Genomic DNA, 22363 nt, shown 5'->3' with positions numbered 1-22363 from the left:
AAGTCTATGTGAACAGAGACCACTCAGCGAGCAGCGAAGATGTAGCCAAAGTGCCCAAGCACACAGAGGACAACACGCAAGCCATTCACCTTAGCATGCCCAGGGCACTTCCGCTTACTCAGGCCTTTCCTGAAGGCACATCCTGTCACTCGCTGAGATAAGAGGGTATTTGTAATGACTAGTCATTTATCTAAAGGACAGTTATACTGAGGGTAGGTGTGTACTGTTTTCTAGAACTGGCAGAAATTCTAAAGTGAAGCAAAATTAATCTTTAAAAGAAAGTCTGAACAGAGCATGCGCGCACAGCGCTAACCAAAGGTCCTCAACTCAAGGCCCAGAAATAAACTGTGCAATGGTGGGAGCACATCGAACATAGAATGTTCCCAGCTGCGGGGGTGAAAGACTTCCTACGGAAATAATATTCGAGGTGAATTTTGAGAAGCAAAGAGAAATCACCCAGTCACAAGGAAGTTGGAGTATATTTCAGAAAGTTGAAAAAAAAAAAAAAAAGCCTCCTGAGTCAAGGGATATGGGTACAGACTGTTCTGGAAACTGACGCCATTTTAGAAAAGTACAGAGGGTGGTGGGGAAGATGGTTTAATCAGGGAAGTGCTGTGCGAGCACCTGCGCTCCCATCCTATGTCCACATAAAAAGACTGATAGACAGGCGGGTGCATACCTGCGATCCCAGAGCAGGAGGATCCCCGGGGCCCACGGACTTGTCAGTCTAGCAAAATCAGCTCAGGTTCAGCAAGACAACCTGTCTTCAAAAATATGACTGAGGGTGATTGAGGAAGATACCCACAGTGACCTCTGGCCTCCATACTTGCGTGCACATGAGCACCCGCCGGTGTCTGCATGTGTACATATGTGAATACATGCACAGACACACACCGAAAGAAAAAAGTAGTTTCAAGAGTGGCCATTTTGAGCAGGTAGACAGCAATCTACTGCCTTAGCTCTGAGTGGTTGGGAGGCAGGAGGAGGGGGAAGGGGCGGGGGACAGCCCCGCCCCCTTCTCTAAGGCCTCTGCACTCTGCAGCAGGGACACAGGACCCTGGTATACTTCCTACAGTGGCTCAATTTGCTCATTAAGGCACCCCACTGGCATCCTAGTTGGGAGGCACCTCCTTAATTTCACAGGAAGACTTCATGTAAATTAACAGAGAGCTTTTGAATATGGCCAGTTTGGCAAGGCCATGGGAGTTAAAGGCTTCGGACTTGAAGGACAGAAGGGAGCTACTGAAGGTCGCTGAGCAGGGGCTGGCATAGCAAGAGCAGTCATTCCCACAGCAGCTGTACGAAGGCCAGAGTGGAGTCAAGAGACTCCAGAAATTACCATCTCTGTCCAGGCATGGAGCCTCGATGGTATCCATGGCAACAGAAAGAAGAAGATACGAAAATTATTTTGAAAGCAGAAACAACAGGACTTGATTACTGATTGGATATGGCTGTGTGGAGGAGGCAGGAGCGATGAATGACTCAGGGGTTTTGTGCTTTGGAGGCTTGTGGGAATAAATCTGAAATAGGAACGCTAATCAGAGATGCTGCTGTGAGATAGGAAAAGGAGAGCGTGGTTTGAGGCGCTGGATTTCACATAATGACGGAATACATAAGTAGAAATGTTCTCTGTACACCAAAAAGGATATGGTTTTTCCCCCCTCTGCTTCTCTAGCTTTAAATGCATATGAGAAGCCCTTTTGGAAGGAGGGGATCTGGGGAATAAATTCGTTGCTTCTCTTACTTCTAATAAGCTACGGTAGAAGGCCTTCATCGGCACCTTTGGCTTTGTCTTCATGCGGACACAAAGAATTATTCAGCACCTGTTTGTGCCTGACGGTTGAACAGACATGATTCACAGTAACAGCTTTTGAACCTGAGAGGGCTGCAGGCCGAGAGAGCTGACATTTACAAGACCAGCCCTCAGAGGAAACAGGAGGGCAGTACTCACTGAACCACGGCTGTGCGAGGTTAAAGGTCATGCTCATGTGCTACACGGAGAAACCACGGAGAGGGAGGGATGTGTTCCAAATCAGAACAGTGGGGACCAGGGTACTGGGAGTTTGAGATAAAAAAAATTACCTAGAATTCTTTTTTTCTTTTTCTTTTTCTTTTCCTTTTTCTTTTTGGATAGAACTAGTGTGAGTCATCCTTTCCTTGGGAAAGAAAAGTAGACTTCCAATCTATAGTTATTAATTTAATTAACCTATGATCCAACCAATTCTGTAACATCCAAAGGACCGTGCGGCTGACCTTCGGGAATGCTGGGCCTCATATCTAAATCCCCGAGAAAGTCCACAGTGTTTTATGATGAAATGTAGTTGCTTATTAAACATATCAGAGAGTTAGAACCCCCAAAAGAGGACTTGTGGGGACAGCATCTCCCACAAGCTTCCTTTCCCATCTAGGACACAGTCCCACTGTATGAAAGATTCAGGCAGATCTCCTCGTCATCCCGTGGGAGCAGCACAAGCCTCCACACATATATTTCTATTCAGTCGCTGAGTTCCTGGGTTGCACGAAGGACTTGCTGAGCCCTATCAACTGGATGGAGCTGCGCCGTGCACTGGGACACTCAGGCTCTGGGCATGCCGTTCTCTTCCACCCCTCTGCCTATGAGCTGTTAGGGAGAGTTGGTGAAGCCATGTGTGGATGCTGAGGAGAGTAAAAGGCTCCAAGGCACCACCCCCAGAGCCTGCTGGGAAGAGTGGCGTCCCGCTCTCCTGTGCTGGCGCCAGTAGGGTTTCCGATCTGACCTAAGAACTAGTGGGATTAACTTTCTCTGTAAGGGGTAGGCACCGAATCTTCACGGTCAACCTTTACATAACCTGTTTCCCTTCACTACCTCAGAGGGACTTTCCTAAAGCAAGGATCCTTGTCTTTGCAGCCTCCTCGCTGTACACAAGCTTGGTTTCTTTTCTCCCCGGCGGCAGCTTCCTCCAGAGCCTCGGCCTCACCAGCATCCTCTGACTCACAGTTTCGTTTCTCGTAAGTGGATGCTGAGAGCCGTCGCTCTCTCTATTGGAGTGATGGACTAAAAACATTCAAGAGAGAAAAACAACTGACGCAGTCACACTTGAACCATGTGGGATGCTCCACATCTCCCAGCTTTTCCTGTCTTTCTCCTTGGCTCTCTACTCGTCAACCTGCTTGTCACAGTGGTTGTCAACCTGTCAGGTAACTGTCCTTCGCCATACATGGCCTTTATTAGAGGACGAGAAGAGCACATCTGAGTTCCCCTCAGCACCTCCCGCCTCACTGATGTGCCCTTTGCAGGAACACGCTACCCCCATGCCCCACCCACCTCCCCCACCCCAGCCCCCAGCCTGTGCTATATATAGGTTTTCTGAGTAGCCAGATCTCACTGCTGCCCCTCCCTCCCTCTCAGGCCAGTCAGTCCCTTCCCCAGCTTTGGATAGTCTGCTAGCCTCATGATTGCAAAGAACACGGGATTCCTCCAGGGTCGTCCTCCATGAAAATAAAGATGCCAAGCTCCATGCCGGGCTGAGAGCAGAAACTGGAGGTGGTGAGACCCAGTGTGTAGCAGTTCAGACAGAAGAGCCTAAGTAGGCATAGATACCACAGAGCTTTATGAGCTCTCTGTTGAGGACAGTTTCCTGAAAGACTCACTAATCCTAACCCTGACCCTGCTCCTTACCCTAACCCTGATGCTAACCCTAACCCTAACCGTTGTTAGGACACTGACGTCTATTGTGCTGTCTTCCCAAAGGTGTCTACGCAGAAAACACTCTCAGAAGATAAACTATTGACTCTGTACCTGTAAAGGGTAGAAGTGGTCACTGCTCATCACAATGGATTAAGGTTCCAACGCCCAAGTCCCTTCCATGTTAAACATCTACTCCATGGGCTGATGTTGCTCACCCTTCTTCACAGTCTCTATGGCTATTCCAGCTCTCTCTCTCTCTCTCTCTCTCTCTCTCTCTCTCTCTCTCTCTCTCTCTCTTCCCCCTTCCTCCTTCCTTCCTCCCTCCCTCCCCTCCCTCCCTCTGTCTCTCTCCTCATATTATTATTCCGATGCTCTGCCTATTTCTAGTACTCTGAGTAATAATGCCTTTTGTTTTAGCCTGAAGAGTTTTGTGTGTTCTATGAAAAGCATCTAAGAAACTAGCCAGCTAATATATTCACTTACAAGTGGGGGGGGGAGCTCAATCCCTCACAGTTCTTGACATTTTTTTCAGCTGTCAGTAAGAACATTAGGCAGATGAAAACTTAGAGGCTAAACTTTCCGCTCCATCAACATCTTGAAATGGTTAACTCCCCTCTCCACTCTCTCCACTCCCGCCCACCTCTCTCTAGTCTAATGGACCTTCCTGGCCTCCATAATGATGGGCTGTAATAGCCCATTTATTCAGTAGAGTGGATTTCTAAAACCCATTTCCAGATTACAGCCGGTGTGCCAGGACTGCGTTTATTTTCATTACTAGAGAAAGGGTGGCTCGGCCTGGTAACGCTGACTTTTCAATAGCTCCACCAGAAAGCGCTCTGACCACCTTCTCACCACTCACCACATGCTGCAGAGTCCTCCTGAAACATTCCCCTTCCTTCACAGCGTGAACAAAAGCGTCACCGTACAGTGAACGCCACTGTTCAAGCTCCTCGGTCGGTCAGACAGCAGCGGCTGGAAGGTCTGTAGAAAGTTCTTCTCCCTGTTCTGGCTTGTCTCTACCAGAAAGCCGTCTCAGACTCAAGACAGTGTACTCTCCTGACTCTAAAACCTCCGGCCTGGAGAGGACTCAGAGATCGAAGGGTTCAAATCAATCAAGCCAGCAACATTTTAATATGACTGATTCACAGTGATAGTCTAAAGAAACAGATGTCTGTCATTTCAGGTTAATTCAATAAATACATAATGATAATTATGTGTTGGATGACAAAAAAGCTGGGAGTCTTGATGAATCTTTAAGAAACGGCAAAGAAGCCCTTTTGGCACACAGATCCACATCACATACATACATACACCGTACACATACATGCCACACACAGCACATACACATATACACCACACACACACCATACATACCCACAAACGCACACACAGTCTCACAGAAGTTTAAGCTGTAACTTCTCCAAATGGTAGCTTTGATGACAAACGCATCTTAGAGCTCAACACTCACCCTGCTTCTGTGGTTAACCCTTCCGAGGCTCATTCTGAGCGCTAACCCCTGAGCCTACACAATACTGACAGCTTCTATTTTAAGCCTAGTCTTCAGAGGGAGTGGGAAGAGGGAGCACTTGAGGACGCTGATGCAGCTTGGTTACTGAGTGGGGAACAGAAGAGAAAAACTTGCTGACCCTTCCACCAGTGTATGGAGAAGCCAGTTATCACAGCAGTGAAAGTCTATGGTGGTAGGATAGTCTCAATTCGTGTTTTTACTATTGTCCCTGCCGTATACACGCGGTTTCTGTCATGGTTTGGGTGTGAGATGCGCCCCCTGGCTTGTATGTTTGAATCCTTGGTATCCAGCAGGTGGCGCTGTCTTGGAAGGTTGTGGAACCTTAAGGAGGTGGAGTCCGCTGGAGGAGTCGTTCACTGGGGCTGCTCCTGAGGCTTCCTAGCCAGGCCCTGTTTTTTGTTCTGCCCCTGCTTCCTGACTGTAGGTGTAATGCGATGAGCCAGCTCACACTGCCTTCCACCATGCCTTCCCGGAAGTGATGCACTGTGTAAATAATTCACCCCTTAACGTAGGTTCCCGTTAGGTACTTTGAAGGAGAAACATAACCAGCACAGTTTCTAGGAAACTCACCCTGCCATTCTTATTATTTTGAGCAAAACCGCCTGCTTCCTTGTGTTGGTAGCCCTTTAAGACATAGCTAAAGACATTCAAGTGATAGACTGTGCCACATACTGGCTCTGGCACTCTTACCCCAGCCCCAGGGTAAGACAGGACCTTATCTCTAGACTTACATAACTGGGTGAGAAAAAATTCTCCATGAACACAGAAGAGAGAGAGAAGCAGCCCAGAGTTGATGGCAGTGTCATGGTGGTAAAATGTTCAAATGCTCAGTTAAAAGCAGGAGGAATTTTATAGCTGTGTATGCTGCCCTCACTGAGACAGTAACGCCACTGAAGGGCTGGGTCTCCACTGTGGACTCCGATAGCCTCCATTCCACTGGTCTGAGCAGGTGGACATTAGCAGCAGGCGTTCAAGAGTGTTACAACAGAAGGGTTTCCTATCTAGGCATAGCAGTAGTCACAAGCCTGCGGAAGGGTCCTAACGGTTGTGTGGGGTATATAACTCTTCAGAGAAGGCCAGTCTGACTCGAAGCATCTCCTTGGCTAGCTCCATCTGCCTGAAGCTCTTCATGCCTTTGGTTAAAGAAAGGGCTGCACTGAAAATGCAATTAGAGGAAAGGATGACGGAGGTTTCAGCTCTGGGCTTCTACTCCACCCCGTGAGGCCACTGCTTCAGATCAGCTAGAAAGGAATCTTGACAAAATGCATGTACCTTACAAATGCAAAACTGGGTGGAGTGATTGGACATGTTAACATTAATTAGGAACTTCAGGGGTTTTGTTTGTTTTTTAGTCATAGCAGTGCCAGATGAACTGGGACAGTCAGTACCCATGACTGTTGTCATGTTGTGTTGCTGGGGGAGGTGGATGGACACTTTAATGGAGTAGGGTGGAACACGGTGCAGCCATCTCTGCCGAGGAGCATCATGGGATTTGCATGGATGTGAGGAGAGAAATGAAGTGTGGTGGTTTGAATGAGAATGTAAGGTCTTGTATTTGAATGCTTTGTTCCCAGTTGTCGGACCATTTAGGAAGGACTAGGAGGCATGGCCCAATCTCACTCTCTTTCTGCCAAGTGCTTATGGACCAAATGTAAGCTCTCAGCTACTGCAGTGGGGCTATGCCTGCCCCGCCTGCCTGCCTGCCTGCCTGCCTGCCTGCCCGCCCTGCCTGCCTGCCTGCCTGCCCGCCCGCCTGCCTGCCTGCCACCATGCTTCCCACCATGATGATCATGGCAGTAACCTCTGAAACTGTGAGCAAGCCTTCTCTTCAATGCTTTCTTACATAAGCTGCCTTGATCCTGGCATCTCTCCATAGCAACCATAGCTAAGACAAGGGGGAATCTGCTGGCTGTAAATGACATGATGTCGCGGGGCCACTGCTGCGCCTGGTGTTCCTACTTAGCTAATGTTTTTGCTAGGCAAAGCAAAAAAACAATAAAGAAAGTATCCTTCTTTCTAGAGCATACTACAGGGTTGGAATAAGCCTTAGAGGCCACATTTGCTGAGTCCCCACTCAGTACTAAGCCCTGAGCCAAGTGCTGTCCCTCTACGGGCCAGGAAGCAGCTGTGGAGTGTGTTGCCATAGCAACACGGAGCGAGCCTGCCCCACTTATGTTGAGCATTCCAAAGGTTCCTCAAACAGAAATAGACTTTTTTCACACTTCCTGAGAAGATCTGTTGTTGTTGACTATTTGTTTACGTCTCACCATAAAGTTTAGTGATCACACGATACAAAGTGCTGTAGAGAAATGAGGAGGCCTCCCACACCAGCACGACGTTTTCTCTGAAAGATTACCATCGACCTGACATCTAGGCAGAATATCACTCCAGCCATTAATTCCAGCAGCCAAAATGAGCTTTTGTAACATCTCTAGGCAGTTCATTTCCCAGCTCCCCCGACCCCCAGCTCTGCAGTCCTCAACATATCACGAAGGAGCTAAGTAGTTAAAAGAAGGAAGATCATGACAGGAACCAAGATCTAGCCATTCCAGTAAATGGGCTGGGAAGCTTCTTCCTTCAAACGTCCAGAATTAAGGGGCACTCTGACCTTTCCAATCCCACGGGGCATTGCTGGCTGGAGAGCGCCACCTACCGCTCACCCTCTGCTACTCTCTGTACAGGAGCCCCTTTGTCAGCTCCAAGCATCCTGACCGCCCCACGCCAATGCTAATATTTATAATTACTAATTGGATAAGTGCATCTTGGGCTGTGAGATCAAAGAAGAGGAAGAAAAGCGGCCTCCGAACGTGAAAGGGAAGTAAGACAGAGGGCTTGAAACTTCTCGTCACTCCAGACACCTGCTCCTAAGGATGCCTGGGGACTGAATTCAAGGGCAGAGGCAGCTGGCACCAGAGTTTCTTTTTTCTTTTTTTTTTTTTTTCTTTTCTTTTCTTTTTTTTCTCTTTTTTCGGAGCTGGGGACTGAACCCAAAGCCTTTCGCTTGCTAGGCAAGCTCTCTACCACTGAGCGAAATCCCCAACCCCAGCACCAGAATTTCTTTACCCCTGACCATATAGAGAAGTAATAAAGGACAATCAGGAGGAAAAAATACAAAAGTCTGAATGACAGAGCCAAGGAAAGAAACTGGACAGAGTAGCTAAGAAAGAGATAAACTGAGCTCTACTTTTCCTTACCCCTCCCTCCTTCTAATTAACCAGCTTAGCCACTCAGATGGAGATCCACATTTGAATCTGCCTGATCCAAATGTCTTCCTTCAACTACTGTGAACACTATGGAAGTCTTATGAGAGAACATTTGGAGACCACTCTACAAAGCCCGTGAGACGATCTGGAAGCAGGCAGTCATCATGTCTTTTCTTACACAAAGCACACCAAGACAGCAGAATGCTGAGACGTTCTAAACAACCAGTTCTTGCAGGGTGAAGGTCCTGGCTTGAAGTGCTGGTTTTCTGTGGTATAAAGTTGGTGCCAACTTTAAGCCATCAGCTGAACACGGAATTGGGAAATTCTACATGTCCATCAGTACCTCTCGGTCAAATGAGCTGACCCCATCATGCCACAGCTCCACCTGTGTGACCGTCCTGGGACTCAGCCCCTACACATGCAGGACTTGAGCCTGAAGTGGACTGTGGGACTAGCGAGGTGAGTTTAAGAAGATGGGCTCTGGGTTAGGTTTTTATGTCAGTTTGTATTTTACCAATTTCAGTCCTGAGTTGGATTATCTCTTAACTTCCCCTGTAGTAAGAGACACTTCTCTCTGCCTAAGAGCTTCCAGCTGTACCTTCTTCTTGCTGTTGGGCTTGAAAGAAATGTTAGCTCTTCCCAGGTCCTCAGAAGCTTCCAGTTGCAGCTGGAGTCTGCTCTATTGCCTCTCAGCTGTGCACGTGCACCCTGGCTACGTCATCTGTCTTCCTGGGGAGGACTGTGCTGCTTCTCCAGAAGCTCTTGGGAGTCTACAGCCTTTTAAATTGCATGGGCTAAATCTTCATGAAATAGCGTTCTTTCATTAAAATCTGTCTCTCTATCCACTCCCAATGTCTGGTCTGCTTCCCCTTCTCAGTGAGTTTTGAGCATCCTTGGGCCCTCCTTGTTACTTGGCTTCCTTGGGTTTGTGCATTGTAGTATGACTACCCTGTACTTTATGGCTAACGTCCACTTATTTGGGAGCACACAGCATACGTATGTGCTTCTGGGTGTGAGTTACCCAACTCAGGATGATATTTTCTAGTTTCATCCATTTGCCTGCAAATTTCATGATATCCTTGTTTTTAACAGCTGAGTAGTACTCCATTGTGTAAATGTACCTCGTATTTCTATCCATTCTTCAGTCAAAGGATGTCTAGGTTGTTTCCAATTTCTGGCTAGTATAAATAAAGCTTCTATGAGCATAGTTGAGCAAATGTCCTTGTGGTGTAGTGGATCACCTTTGGGGTATATACCCAAGAGTCTTGAGGTAGAACTATTCACAATTTTCTGAGAAACCACCAAATTGATTTCCAAAGTGGTTGCACAAGTTGGCACTCCCATCATAATGGAGAAGTCTTCTTGCTCCACATCCTTGCCAGCATTTGCTATCCCTTGAGTTTTTGATCTTAGCCATTGTGACCAGTGTAAAGTAGAATCAGAGTCATTTTGATTTTCATTTCCCTGATGACTAAGGGCGTTGAACATTTGGAACTAGGTGGGAGAGGGAGTGGGGAGGGGAACAGGAGGGACCAAGTGTGGGGAGGATGGATGTAGATAGAAGTGAGAGAGAACTGGGATTGGTAGAGGAGGGGGCATCTCTGAGACATGCAGGACAAGGAAAACTCCCAGGAATCTATGAGGGTGACCCTACCTAAATTAACTCCTAGCAGTAGAAGATATGAAACTCGAACCAGCCGCCTCCTGTAACAAGGCAAGAACTCCAATGGAAGGATGGAGACACCAACCTATCCACAAAACCTTTGACTCACAATTTGTCTGCCTACAAGACGCACAGGGATAAAGATGGAGCGGACATTGAGGGAGTGGCCAACCAATGACTGCCCAGGTTATTGGGCTGGAAAAGTGGTTCAGTTGGTAAAATGCTTGTTTTGCGAGCACAAGGACCTGAGTCCCATCCCAGAACCTACATTTTATAAAACAGTCAGACATGGTGGTGCACTGGTAATCCCAGTGCTGAGCAGGGAGAAACGGGTAGATCTCTGGGGCTCAACAGCCAACCTACTTGGTGAATTCTAGACCAATGAGATACCCTGTCCCCAAAGAAATGCCTAAGGAACAATAACCAAGGTTGATATATTGCTGGGGGCCTAACCTTGGGCTTGGTCCCCTCTGAAGCATCCAAGGGGAAAGAGTTTTGTCGGGGATAAGGGTTTGTCTTGCCAGAGAGTAGGGCTGCTTTCTATAATAACTATGCTTATCTTGACTTTAAGTTACTAAGGCCAGAAGCTGCAGGCCTCTAGATCTGTTGACACTTGTTGCTAGCAGTAGGTGATTAGATAAAGGATTTATTGCTATTGCTCCCTTCTCTGTCCAAGCAGCCAGAGTCTCTCTGGTTAACTCTTTGTGAATCAGGGAGGAAGGAAAGGAAAAGAATCAAAATGCTTTACACAAGCAAATATGCATATATACATTCATACGCACACAATCTGGCTGGGCCCAACCATCTGTCTCAATCAGTTCCACAAGCATTCATGTATGCCTACATACATACACATTTCCCTACACATACACGTACAGATAAATAGACATATAGATGGATGGATGGATGGATGGACAGATGGATGGATGGATGGACGGATGGATGGGGCAGAGCTCTCCAAGCCAAACCAACCAACCAACCAGCCAACCAACCAACCAACTTTATTTCTTTTCTCTAGCCTTTTTATACCTTCTTAGGCAAAAAGTTCTTTAGAAAATCACTTCGTAGATAAAATGTTACATAAAATGGGAATTACAGAAGGATATTAAGTTCAAAGCAGTGTTTCATTCTAATATGCTCATTATAAGTTCAAAGCAACAGTTGTTCTTAAATGGCCTTGCCTTATCATAGTGCACACCTATGGCTATATCCTTGTACCTAAATGTTTTTCCTTGAACACAGATTTGTCCCAAGTCTATCTCTCTTTTTAGTGTGATTGTGAAAGCTCATTGTTTTTCTTTTTATGCAGCCTTTACTTAGTGTATGAGAAGCGGGCAGATTCTATTCTTGACTCTAACTTCATTACATCTTTCTAGCAAAGCAACCAAGACCATCTCTCAAAACTTTCTTCCTAAAATTATTTGAACCAAATAAGGAATTCTATAGAATCATCAATTCATCTAAACATCATTAATTCATGTAAGTTCAACTTTATATTGATCTGTAAGAAATTTGATCAATAGGGTGGACTAATGTCCATGGATTATTACATTAATTTAATAATGTCAGGAAAGGCATATCAGCTGCAAAAGGCAATCCTGAGATGATGCCTCTTTGGGCCTTGCCATTTTGCTCACCCATTGTAGACCATACAGAAATGGTGGACAGCCTCCGGGAAGGCCACCTGCTATCCTTAACCCATCCTACATGGTTCCTGACAACAGGAACATGCACAAGAATTCATGTGAGCAAGCACACATGTATGCACACAGACGTGTGTGTGTGTGTGTGTGTGTGTGTGTGTGTGTGTGTGTGTGATCTATTAACTACCCTGTGACTCATAGTGTTGATCCTACTAAAGGCCATATCCCCAATGTCTCTCGCAAGGTGCAGGGAGAATATGTAGCTTTAGGCTCGAGCAAGTCAGTGGTTGTGATGGGAATTCTGTCACGTGGAGAATACTGTCTGTTCATTTTAGAAATGAGCTGCCCTGCAGACAATACCTCTGTCACCTTGCACACTGCACAGACAGATATGGTAGCTCTGCAGCCAGGTTTGGTCATACAGGGGCTCAGTTCCCCCTTCCACAGAAAGTAGACATCGTGATGCACTCAGGACAGGGCTTCATCTGCTACGAAGAGGGAATGAGTACTTTGCTGGCTGCGTGTCCTTCAGTACTCTCAGTATACTGCTTCTCTTCTGTTCCTTTGTTCTTTCTCTATGCAGTCCTGGCTGGCCTGGAACTCACAGAGACTCCCCTGCCACTGTCTCCCAGGTGTGGGCATGGAGGATGTTTGCCACCATACCTGGCATTTCTGTTCTTGGAGCAAAGAAATCTATGTCTCCCAACTCAGAAAAGTGTGGCTTCACTAATTTTGGCAGTGCTAAGTCCTATTCAAAGAGAAAGAAAAGCAATGAAGCAATTAGATAAATGACAGAATTAATCTTTCTCTCGCTTCCACCTCTACTCTCTGAAATTGCATGTGATTATCTCTTCAGTTCTGTCTGGCTCCCAATAAATTACTTTTAAGATGTTATTACCTCATGCTTAGAATAGCATATCGGCTGTCAAAAATATTGTCTAGATTTCAGTTTTGTTCATCAGTTCTTTTTTATTTTTTTAGTTACATCTTTGTTTTAGTGTGACCGTGTACATCTGTATGTGCAACCATACCTGTGTGTGTGCGCGCGCACGTGTGTGTGTGTGTGTGTGTGTGTGTGTGTGTGTGTGTGTATGTGTGTCAGAGGACAAGTAGTGATAATTAGTCCTTTCTTTCTACCATGTTGGACCCAGGGATCACACTCAGGTCATGAGGCTTGGCAGCGAGGGTTTTTACATTATAAGCTACCTCTCTACCCCTGATCATGAATCTTCTGATGTAGGGCTTCAGGGTGCAATGCCTAGCATCATTTGGGATGCACTGCACATCTGAGAATCCCATAGGAAACAGTTCTGTGTGACCCCTGACCTCGCAGCACTGTCACTCCATCAAGGCAGAGAAGCAACAAGCATGTCTACAAGCAACAGACACGGTCACCTTGGGCTGCTGACATTCTGGCGCAGGAAATAACGAGGATTGTGGGACAGAAAGGAGAGGCTTCCTAGCTGAAGTCTGCTCAGTACTCTGAAGAGCGGAAAGCAGCGCAGAGGAGAACCACAGGTCTCGGGAGCTTAGCAGCAGCCAGCAGTGCCCTCCGTAAGCACCCGCCCACCCCCACGGCTTCCTCATCTGCGGAGCCTGTAGCACACCGGTGCCTCACCTCCTTCTTCACAGCTTCTTGCATTTTTTTACTCCCTCCATTTTACTCCTTTCTTGTTGCCATGGCCTCACCATACAGCCAACACCCATGCATTATTCAGGGAGCAATTATGGACATTTCCCTCTCTGAGCATATTTTCTTTGCCATATTATAATTCTTCTACCTCTCGTGATCAGCAGCAACTACTGATCAGTTGGCCTGCCTATCAATGCCCCCAATATGGAACAGTCCATGTCTGGTTCTCTAACGGCCACACACTTTAGTGATATGTCCAGCAGATTTCTAACCAGGGGTGCATGAGTAAGAGCTAATATCTAATCCAGTCTCACGGCAGGAAGAATGGTCCTGATCCTGCAGGCATTTTCCCTTGATGCTGTTGGTGCCACCAATTCTCCAGGAGTTCCAGGAATAAGTATCTATCATTCCTCCTTCTTGCTTCTCCTTGTGACAGTGCCCTGGACTCACTCCATACTCCATGTTCTCTCAGCCTCACAGCATAAGGACATAGGACAGGCAGAAGTGAGGGGTCCTGACAAGGGAAACACAAGGAACATTTTTCTTCACTTCCAGAGATACCTCACTACCCAAGAAGTTGGGCTAGCCACACTACAGAAATTCTTAAACCCTATTTTATTCATATATGAAACAAGGGGTTAATAGATATTGATAGCTCAAAAGCAAGCAAAACCTATTTTGAAAGATTTACTTATCTATGTGAATACACTGTTGCTCTCTTCAGACACACCAGATCGCATTACGGATGGTTGTGAGCCACCATGTGGTTGCTGGGAATTGAACTCAGGACCTCAGGAAGGGCAGTCAGTGCTCTTAACCGCTGAGCCATCCCTCCATCCCACAAACTGAACATTTAAAGCATAAACTCCATAGAGAAGAAAGGCATTTCGCTCACACCTGCATCCCATGCAACCGCAGCTGTGCCTCCTACATCGTGAAGACGGTTCCTCCTGTACAAAGAAGGGAACATTTACCGGAAGGGATTTATGTGAAGACACAGTTACAGACGTGTGTAAAGGTCTTACGGAGCTGCCTAGAGTAAGAGTCATTGAGGTAGTGTCTTATATTCACAAGGCCTAACAGAGACCTGGAGAAGGGAATGGATCAGAAGGCTCTGCCTGACCTGATCCTGGCCCAGTCACTGGCATTAGGAAGACATAGATGCCTACCTCCATGACCTGGCCCCCAGCATTCTTCATTTGCCAAGAGTTCACTCAGACACTTCTTCTCTGGCTGTGGAAACTCTGCTCCCCATTTATATCTCTGAACCCTTTTGCTCCGATGACCTTGAAGGACTCTGTATTCATCCTTGTGATTCGGAACCACTCAGTCTGCATCCACAAACATTCCAACGTGAATACTCTCTCCCCTTCCCATCCCACCCAGGGAGGAAGAGAGGTGGCCCCAGTGTGCAAATGGGATGCGAGTGAGTGAAAACCAGAGCATCCATGACCTACGCAGAAAGGATGCGAGTCAAGTTTGTGCTGGTTCTTGTGCTAGTTACTAAAAAAAAATACAGTATTCCACATTTTAACACCAGGTATCTGCTTACCACTCCTACAAGCTCATGGTCACTGTTGCTAATTATCTAACACAACTCATAATACACAAACTACGAGTGGCAAAGCCTCTTGCAAAGGGTAACCACGAACTAATAGAAGACAAAACAAAAACAAAAGCAAACAAGCAAAACTCTGAACTTGTTAAATTTTGTCCCTGTTTCTTTAAACACCATCTCCTGCTTGCCTTTGCTAGGAGCTGCTGTCCTCCTTGCTGCTTAAGTTCCAGCTCCTTGTGAAGGATTTCCCCTCAGGAGTGGACTGTCATTGCCTTGAGGTATTTTAAGTGAAAAAATAAAAAATAGAAATACTTGGTGCTTAAAATACAATCCCCCCCAGTGATATTTATACCTCTATAAGAAACTCTTGAAAGAAGACCCAGAGAAATGACTTTCCTCTGGGTTAGATTTCAGATATAAAAAATAAAAAATCATCTCTATTCCTGAAATTATATCTGTTGTGGGGTTGTTTTGTCCCTCTTCCACAAATGCTAAAACCCAGACAGAGCGGACCAAGAGCAACAGGAGGTGTCATGTGTGAAACAACACTGTTCTCTCCTTCCAGGTGACCTCTAAGGTTAGAGGCGTCCTCTCTTCACAGTTGCTCTACGATGGGTTTTAGAACAATCAAGGCTAGCTGTGAAAAATCCTCTCTGGGTTAGGATACGCAGTGTTCTGGTGAAAAGTCGCAGCTCCTTTCCCTCGGATAAAGTGTGAAAGGATTGTGCCCTCTGTAAAAGCCCAAGCTGACCAGTGGTTCTGGGAGAATGTTATTCTAATTCTGAAACTAGCAGCACAGAAAAGGCAGACGTGCCCATCTGAGTCGCAGCCTGGCACAAAGACTGCACCGATGCTGTTTAGTCTCCCCTTCTCTGGATTGTTTCCAGAGAGCCAAGGGAGCTCACATTTGTAAGCAGGAGCCCAACAATGTAACACTGCATCTTCCCTGTTTATTTTGACATCAGGAGACGTTCAGGGACGACAGCCTGTGAAGGAGAACCAGAGCAACCAGGAAAGGGGTACAGAACATGGAGAAGCTTGTCTGAGATTTCAGGGAGTCAAGAATGAGGGAAGTCGTGGTATTTGGTGAGTGAGGCTTCAATACTAGAGACAACTGCAGTCAAAGGAGCAGGAACTGTGGAAAGGAACAGTGACAGAGGCTGTGTACTGCTCTGGGAGCACATCCAGGAGCCAATGAGGCAGTGGCATCTGGAGGTGCCAGCACAATGTTTTCTGATACATTCATTCGTTACTGGCACTGAAGGTCACAGATCTCACAAAGTCAGAGACATTGATATAGAGACAGTTAATATCAATACTGGAAACTGCAGAACCCCACCCCCCACCCCCAAAGAGCCAGGCGTGAACACATTCTGCACAATATTGTAGGTCCTGAGGGTTCTCTGTCTTCCTTCTCCTGGGCTTCGCCAGCTGTTTTGCTTCAGCTCTGTGCTCGCATAAACCACTGCCTCATTTAGCCATGGTTAAAAACTATTGGGCACAGTCAAGGTGAACAGCAAGCAGAAGGCTTGGAAACCCTCTAGGAAGAAAGCTAAAGGCATTGGTCACCACGGCAGTAAGTGAGGGATGGTGCGAGTCTTTGGCTTCTTCAGCTCCGCATCACCTCTGCTGTTACTTAGTAACCGGTGCTCAGCGTTTGTCTTGAGCCTCCCATGAAGGAATGCCAAAGGAACAGAGACCAAACTACCCATCTTTTTCAACTGAGCTCCTCACTAGGTAAAATCTGTTCAGCAAGAGCAAAGTAAAAAGACTGGCAGAGCTGGGGCAGCCAAAGACCACATGGTCCGCGTCCCGCCAGCGGGGATGACTCTTCTCCCGACTGTTAATAGAAGAGGGATATAGGTTCCTGTCTCATTTAAAGCACACAAAAAAAGTATCTAAGTAAAATATTGGGAAGTTGAAAAGTTGAATTACTAGTAAAATACAATTCTGAGGTTGACAAACTTTAAACAACTTGCTTTTCTGGAAGGAAGTTCCTTCTCTGACAGAACAAGACAAATATTCCTCATAAGTATTCAAAGAGCCAATGATCATTTCTTAATCAGCCATGTCAGAGAAAAGAAACAAAGATTCAGAAATCTGGACAGATCGACCTTGGCAGGAAGCTACTTAGTAGCTTCCTTGCTCTTGGGACTTTGTTCTTGTCCTTACATTACACAGTGCCAGGATGTCTGCCCTGCACCCAGCACCATGTACCATGTAAGGGCTACAACGAACTGAACCCAAGAAAGAGCTGCTTTCCACTCCCCCTGAGCAATGTGAAGTCACCGTTCATCAGATATCCACCGCGTGAGGACAGCCGGGCTTGCAAACGTTATCTTTTACTATGTATTTTCTCTTCCTCTGTCTTCAGTTGAGGAAACTAGGACACGAGGGAGTCATGCAACTGCCTCCAATTATACAGCTCATGGGAAGGAGAGAGCGGATTGGATCTCAATGTTACCTAAATCTGAGACCTTGACTCCTACCAAGCCTCCATCCAAGGCTATATATGCCATCCAGGAACTTTCAACTCACCTCTAAAGGCAGTGGGAGATGCTTTAGCTAAATGTAGAAGGAACTTCTGAAAAGCAGAATCTATTGACTGTGAGGTACTTTTCCAAAGTTGTCCACAAAACTGCTTTGAAATGAGAAGGTACCAGATGGGGGTTTCCTTTAGCGTAGGTCTGCCTCATGCATAGCAGCAAGTGAGAGCAGTGTATCTTGGGTTTGATCCCACACCATGACCTTAAGGAACAAGAATAGCAACAAAACTAACTTTCCCCTCTGTTTTCCTTGGCATTCAAACAAGCAGAAACTGATAAACAGACTGCAAAGGAAAGACTAGCAATGTTCTAGAGAAAATGCACACGAACTTTAAAGCGTTGAGGAGATGACAGTGATTTTCGCTGGTGTCGAAGTTAGGCAAAGGTGTGTTTGTGTATGGTGACTAAGCCTGTGTGTATGGGAAGCAACCACTCCAGATGGCTGGAAATATGGTAATGTTGGAAAACACGTGTAATGATTGGCACCCTCAAAGAGAAACAGATGTCTCCGCCTAACAAAGATTTTAGAATAACTTGCCTGCTGACCTCTTCAGATCTCTTTAATTGGATCTCTGCATCAGTCACACAGGGACACTGTTGACCCTTCAACTCACTGCACTGTGCCCCGGAAGGAAAAAGAGCACAGGCCAAAAGGCAGCCAGTGCTCAAGTGCATAGATACAATAGGTAAACCAGAAATAAACATCAGACAAAACTGTATGTATTTTGCAGATTGCAAAACAGAATAAGTGCTCTCACTAATTTTATGTCTTAATCAAATGAGATTACCACAAAACCAGAATTTTTAACCCCAAAACACAACAAAATCAGTCCTGGTGGACATCAGGCTATCTGGGAACCACACTGTGCCAATTCTCCTTGGGCAGTATTCCCCAGGAGCTTTAGCGTAAATATTGCTTATTGCTTCTAGCGTCCTCTCTGGGTTCTGAATGCTGGGAAGTAGGTTGTGATAGGAACAGAAGCATCTGGAGTTTGGGAAGGCTCATCTAAGAGGCTGTCCAGTCCACGCTTCCCCAGAGGCCTGTGGAACTGGATAGCGATGAGTGTGACCTCATACAAAATTGTACACTTTTTTAAACAAAAATTGTGAGGTTTTTTTTTTTTTTTAAAGCAATCGTTTTGTAACTCAACTGCATGGTTCAAGCATGAGTTTTACAGATGACAAAGCTATATTGCTACGACATGCAAAATAAGTACATGTATGATCTCTCATCCTGTGGACAACCATGGATTTAAGGTGTGCCCACAACAATCATTTATCCAGTGTATCTCAGAGAAGCCATAACATTAAACATTGCTGCTAGACTCTAGATATGAAATGACACATGAATGTTTTTATTTCATGAGGAGATAGCAAAAGTAATAGAAGTTATTAGCTTTCCTAGTGGTCGGGTTTCCGAATCCACTAGCTCACTTCCCATAACAAATCTACAGCCTGACTCAGTGGATAAACGAAGGCCAGCCCTAGACACTGAGGAAGTTTGTCGCTCCTCACCCTAAACTGGGAAAGCAATGAGTAAGTGGCAGTGCAGAAAGACTGGTCATCTATTTTCCGTTTAGTCAGGGAAGATTTTACAGAAAAGATGGGAAATGGCTTCAATTGAAGCTATTTAAAGACATCCTGACTTTTATCTATTTAAAGTCCTCACTGCCTTTTCTTTTTATTATTATTATTATTATTATTAACTTGAGTATTTCTTATATACATTTCGAGTGTTATTCCCTTTCCCGGTTTCCGGGCAAACATCCCCCTCCCCCCTCCCCTTCCTTATGGGTGTTCCCCTCCCAACCCTCCCCCCATTGCTGCCCTCTCCCCAACAGTCTAGTTCACTGGGGGTTCAGACTTAGCAGGACCCAGGGCTTCCCCTTCCACTGGTGCTCTTACTAGGATATTCATTGCTACCTATGAGGTCAGAGTCCAGGGTCAGTCCATGTATAGTCTTTGGGTAGTGGCTTAGTCCCTGGAAGCTCTGGTTGGTTGGCATTGCTGTACATATGGGGTCTCGAGCTCCTTCAAGCTCTTCCAGTTCTTTCTCTGATTCCTTCAACAGGGGTCCTGTTCTCAGTTCAGTGGTTTCCTGCTGGCATACGCCTCTGTATTTGCTGTATTCTGGCTGTGTCTCTCAGGAGCGATCTGCATTCACATTTTGATCATCCGTCTTGAGTTTCATTTGTTCTAGGCATCTAGGGTAATTCAAGCATTTGGGCTAATAGCCACTTATCAATGAGTACATACCATGTATGTCTTTCTGTGATTGGGTTAGCTCACTCAGGATGATATTTTCCAGTTCAACCATTTGCCTATGAATTTCATAAAGTCATTGTTTTTGATAGCTGAGTAATATTCCATTGTGTAGATGTACCACATTTTCTGTATCCATTCCTCTGTTGAAGGGCATCTGGGTTCTTTCCAGCTTCTGGCTATTATAAATAAGGCTGCGATGAACATAGTGGAGCACGTGCCTTTTCTTAATGTCTTTTCTCCCGTCTGTCCTTCAGGTGATAAAAGTTCTCCAGATGAGAATGCAGCTGTCTAATGGGGGCAGCATGAGAAGACAGCAGTGAGCCCCAGAGGGCTCAGGACGTGGTAATAAACAGGGCTTGCCTGTGTGGGCCTGATCCAACTGATCCTGATCCCAGCCTTTGGGACTCACATGCTGAGTGCTAGAAAGCCAGAGAGAACTCTGGGGCATGTAAGTGAGAGAAGTGGGTGGGAAGGGGCCAAGGAAAGACATAAAAAAATTAAATTTTAGAAAGAGCTCAAGCTGGAGCCAGTCCAAGGGGAAACTGGAAGTCAGTAGAGGGCCTAAGTGCAGTCCTCTCCTCACTCTCCCTGCGCTTTGGTGGACACCTGTACCCTTCCCAGCAGCTCCGTACCCGCCCAGGCACCTGAAACAACAAACCCTTCAAACCACTACTAAGTCTTGTGTATACAGTGGAGGCTCACTGTGCACAAACGTAACATATTCTGACTCTCAAAACTAGGATTGACACTAATGCTTTCTAAAATATTAAACCATAAATAATTTATTGGCTTATGCTATGTTCCAATGGCTTCATAATAAAAGCCAGACCAGGATCTACCCTGCAGCAAATGTTGGAGTTCACACCTACTTTCCTCCCCTACAATGATTCCACAGGTACTTCCAGTGTAGAGTGCTCTGAAGGCCATATTACCATTCCTCATATACTCCTTTTACCCCATCTTTGGTCTAGGTCAATTGTGATCCAATTTCAGTGTGTCTGACAAGTACTGAGTGACAGAATCCTCAAAGACATCTAACTGTACTTCATAGATGAGTGAGTGCTTCTAAGAAGAGTTAAAAATATAAATCATGTATTGTGCACATGCCCAGGCATGTCCATGCGTGTCCATGCATGTCCATGCGTGGGAGCCAGAGGATGACAATGGGCATCTTCTTCAATCACTCTCCTTGGTTGCTGAGACAGGATCTCTCACTAAACCTGAAGCCCACCAATTGGGCGAGCCTGGCTATGCACCAAGCCCTAGGGACCCCCGTATTCCCACCTCCTCAGCCTCCGGTTGCAGATGTACACTGCCATGCCTAGGATTGATTGATCCTTCCTTCCTTCCTTCCTTCCTTCCTTCCTTCCTTCCTTCCTTCCTTCCTTTCTTTCTTTCTTTCTTTCTTTCTTCCTTTCCTTCCTTCCTTCCTTTCCTTTAAACATTTACTTCTTTATTTTGATGTTTGTGAGTACACTGTAGCTGTCTTCAGACACACCAGAAGAGGGCATCAGATCCCATTACGGATGGTTGTGAGCCACCATGTGGTTGCTGGGATTTGAACTCAGGACCTCTGCAAGAGCAGTTGTGCTCTTAACCACTGAGCCATCTCTCCAGCACCCCAGGTTTTCTTTATATGGGTGCTAGTGATCAGACTCAACATCGCATGCTGAGCCACCTGCCCGGACTCTTTTTTTTTTTATCTTTATTAACGTGAGTATTTCTTGTTATACCCCTTCCTGGTCTCCGGGCCAACATCCCCTAACCCCTCCCTCCCCTTCTATATGGGTGTTCCCTTCCCCATTACCGCCCTCCCCCCAACAATCACGTTCACTGGGGGTTTAGTCTTGGCAGGACCAAGGGCTTCCCCTTCCACTGGTGCTCTTACTAGGCTATCCATTGCTACCCAGTTGGAGCCCAGGGTAAGTCCATGTATAGTCTTTGGGTAGTGTCTTAGTCCCTGGAAGCTCTGGTTTGTTGGCATTGTTGTTCATATGGGGTCTTGAGCCCCTTCAAGCTCTTTCAGTCCTTTCCCTGATTCCTTCAACGGGGGTTCCATTCTCATTTCAGTGGATTGCTGCTGGCATTCGCCTCTGTATTTGCTGTATTCTGGCTGTGTCTCTCAGGAGCGATCTACATCCGGTTCCTGTCGGCCTGCACTTCTTTGCTTCATCCATCTTATCTAATTTGGTGGCTGTATATGTATGGGCCACATGTGGGGCAGGCTCTGAATGGGTGTTCCTTCTGTCTCTGTTTTAATCTTTACCTCTCTATTCCCTGCCAAGGGTATTCTTGTTCCCCTTTTAAAGAAGGAGTGAAGCATTCACATTTTGATCATCCGTCTTGAATTTCATGTGTTCTAGGCATCTAGGGTAATTCAAGCATTTGGGCTAATAGCCACTTATCAATGAGTGCATACCATGTGTGTTTTTCTGTGATTGGGTTACCTCACTCAGGATGATATTTTCCAGTTCCAACCATTTGCCTTTAATTTCATAAAGTCATTGTTTTTGATAGCTGAGTAATATTCCATTGTGTAGATGTACCACATTTTCTGTATCCATTCCTCTGTTGAAGGGCATCTGGGTTCTTTCCAGCTTCTGGCTATTATAAATAAGGCTGCTACTGAACATAGTGGAGTATGTGTCTTTGTTATA

The sequence above is a fragment of the Rattus rattus genome, chromosome 8, assembly GCF_011064425.1.
Source record: "Rattus rattus isolate New Zealand chromosome 8, Rrattus_CSIRO_v1, whole genome shotgun sequence".
NCBI classification, from domain to species: domain Eukaryota; kingdom Metazoa; phylum Chordata; class Mammalia; order Rodentia; family Muridae; genus Rattus; species Rattus rattus.
The sequence above is the reverse complement of the archived record's forward strand: the minus strand, read 5'-3'. Positions refer to the sequence as shown.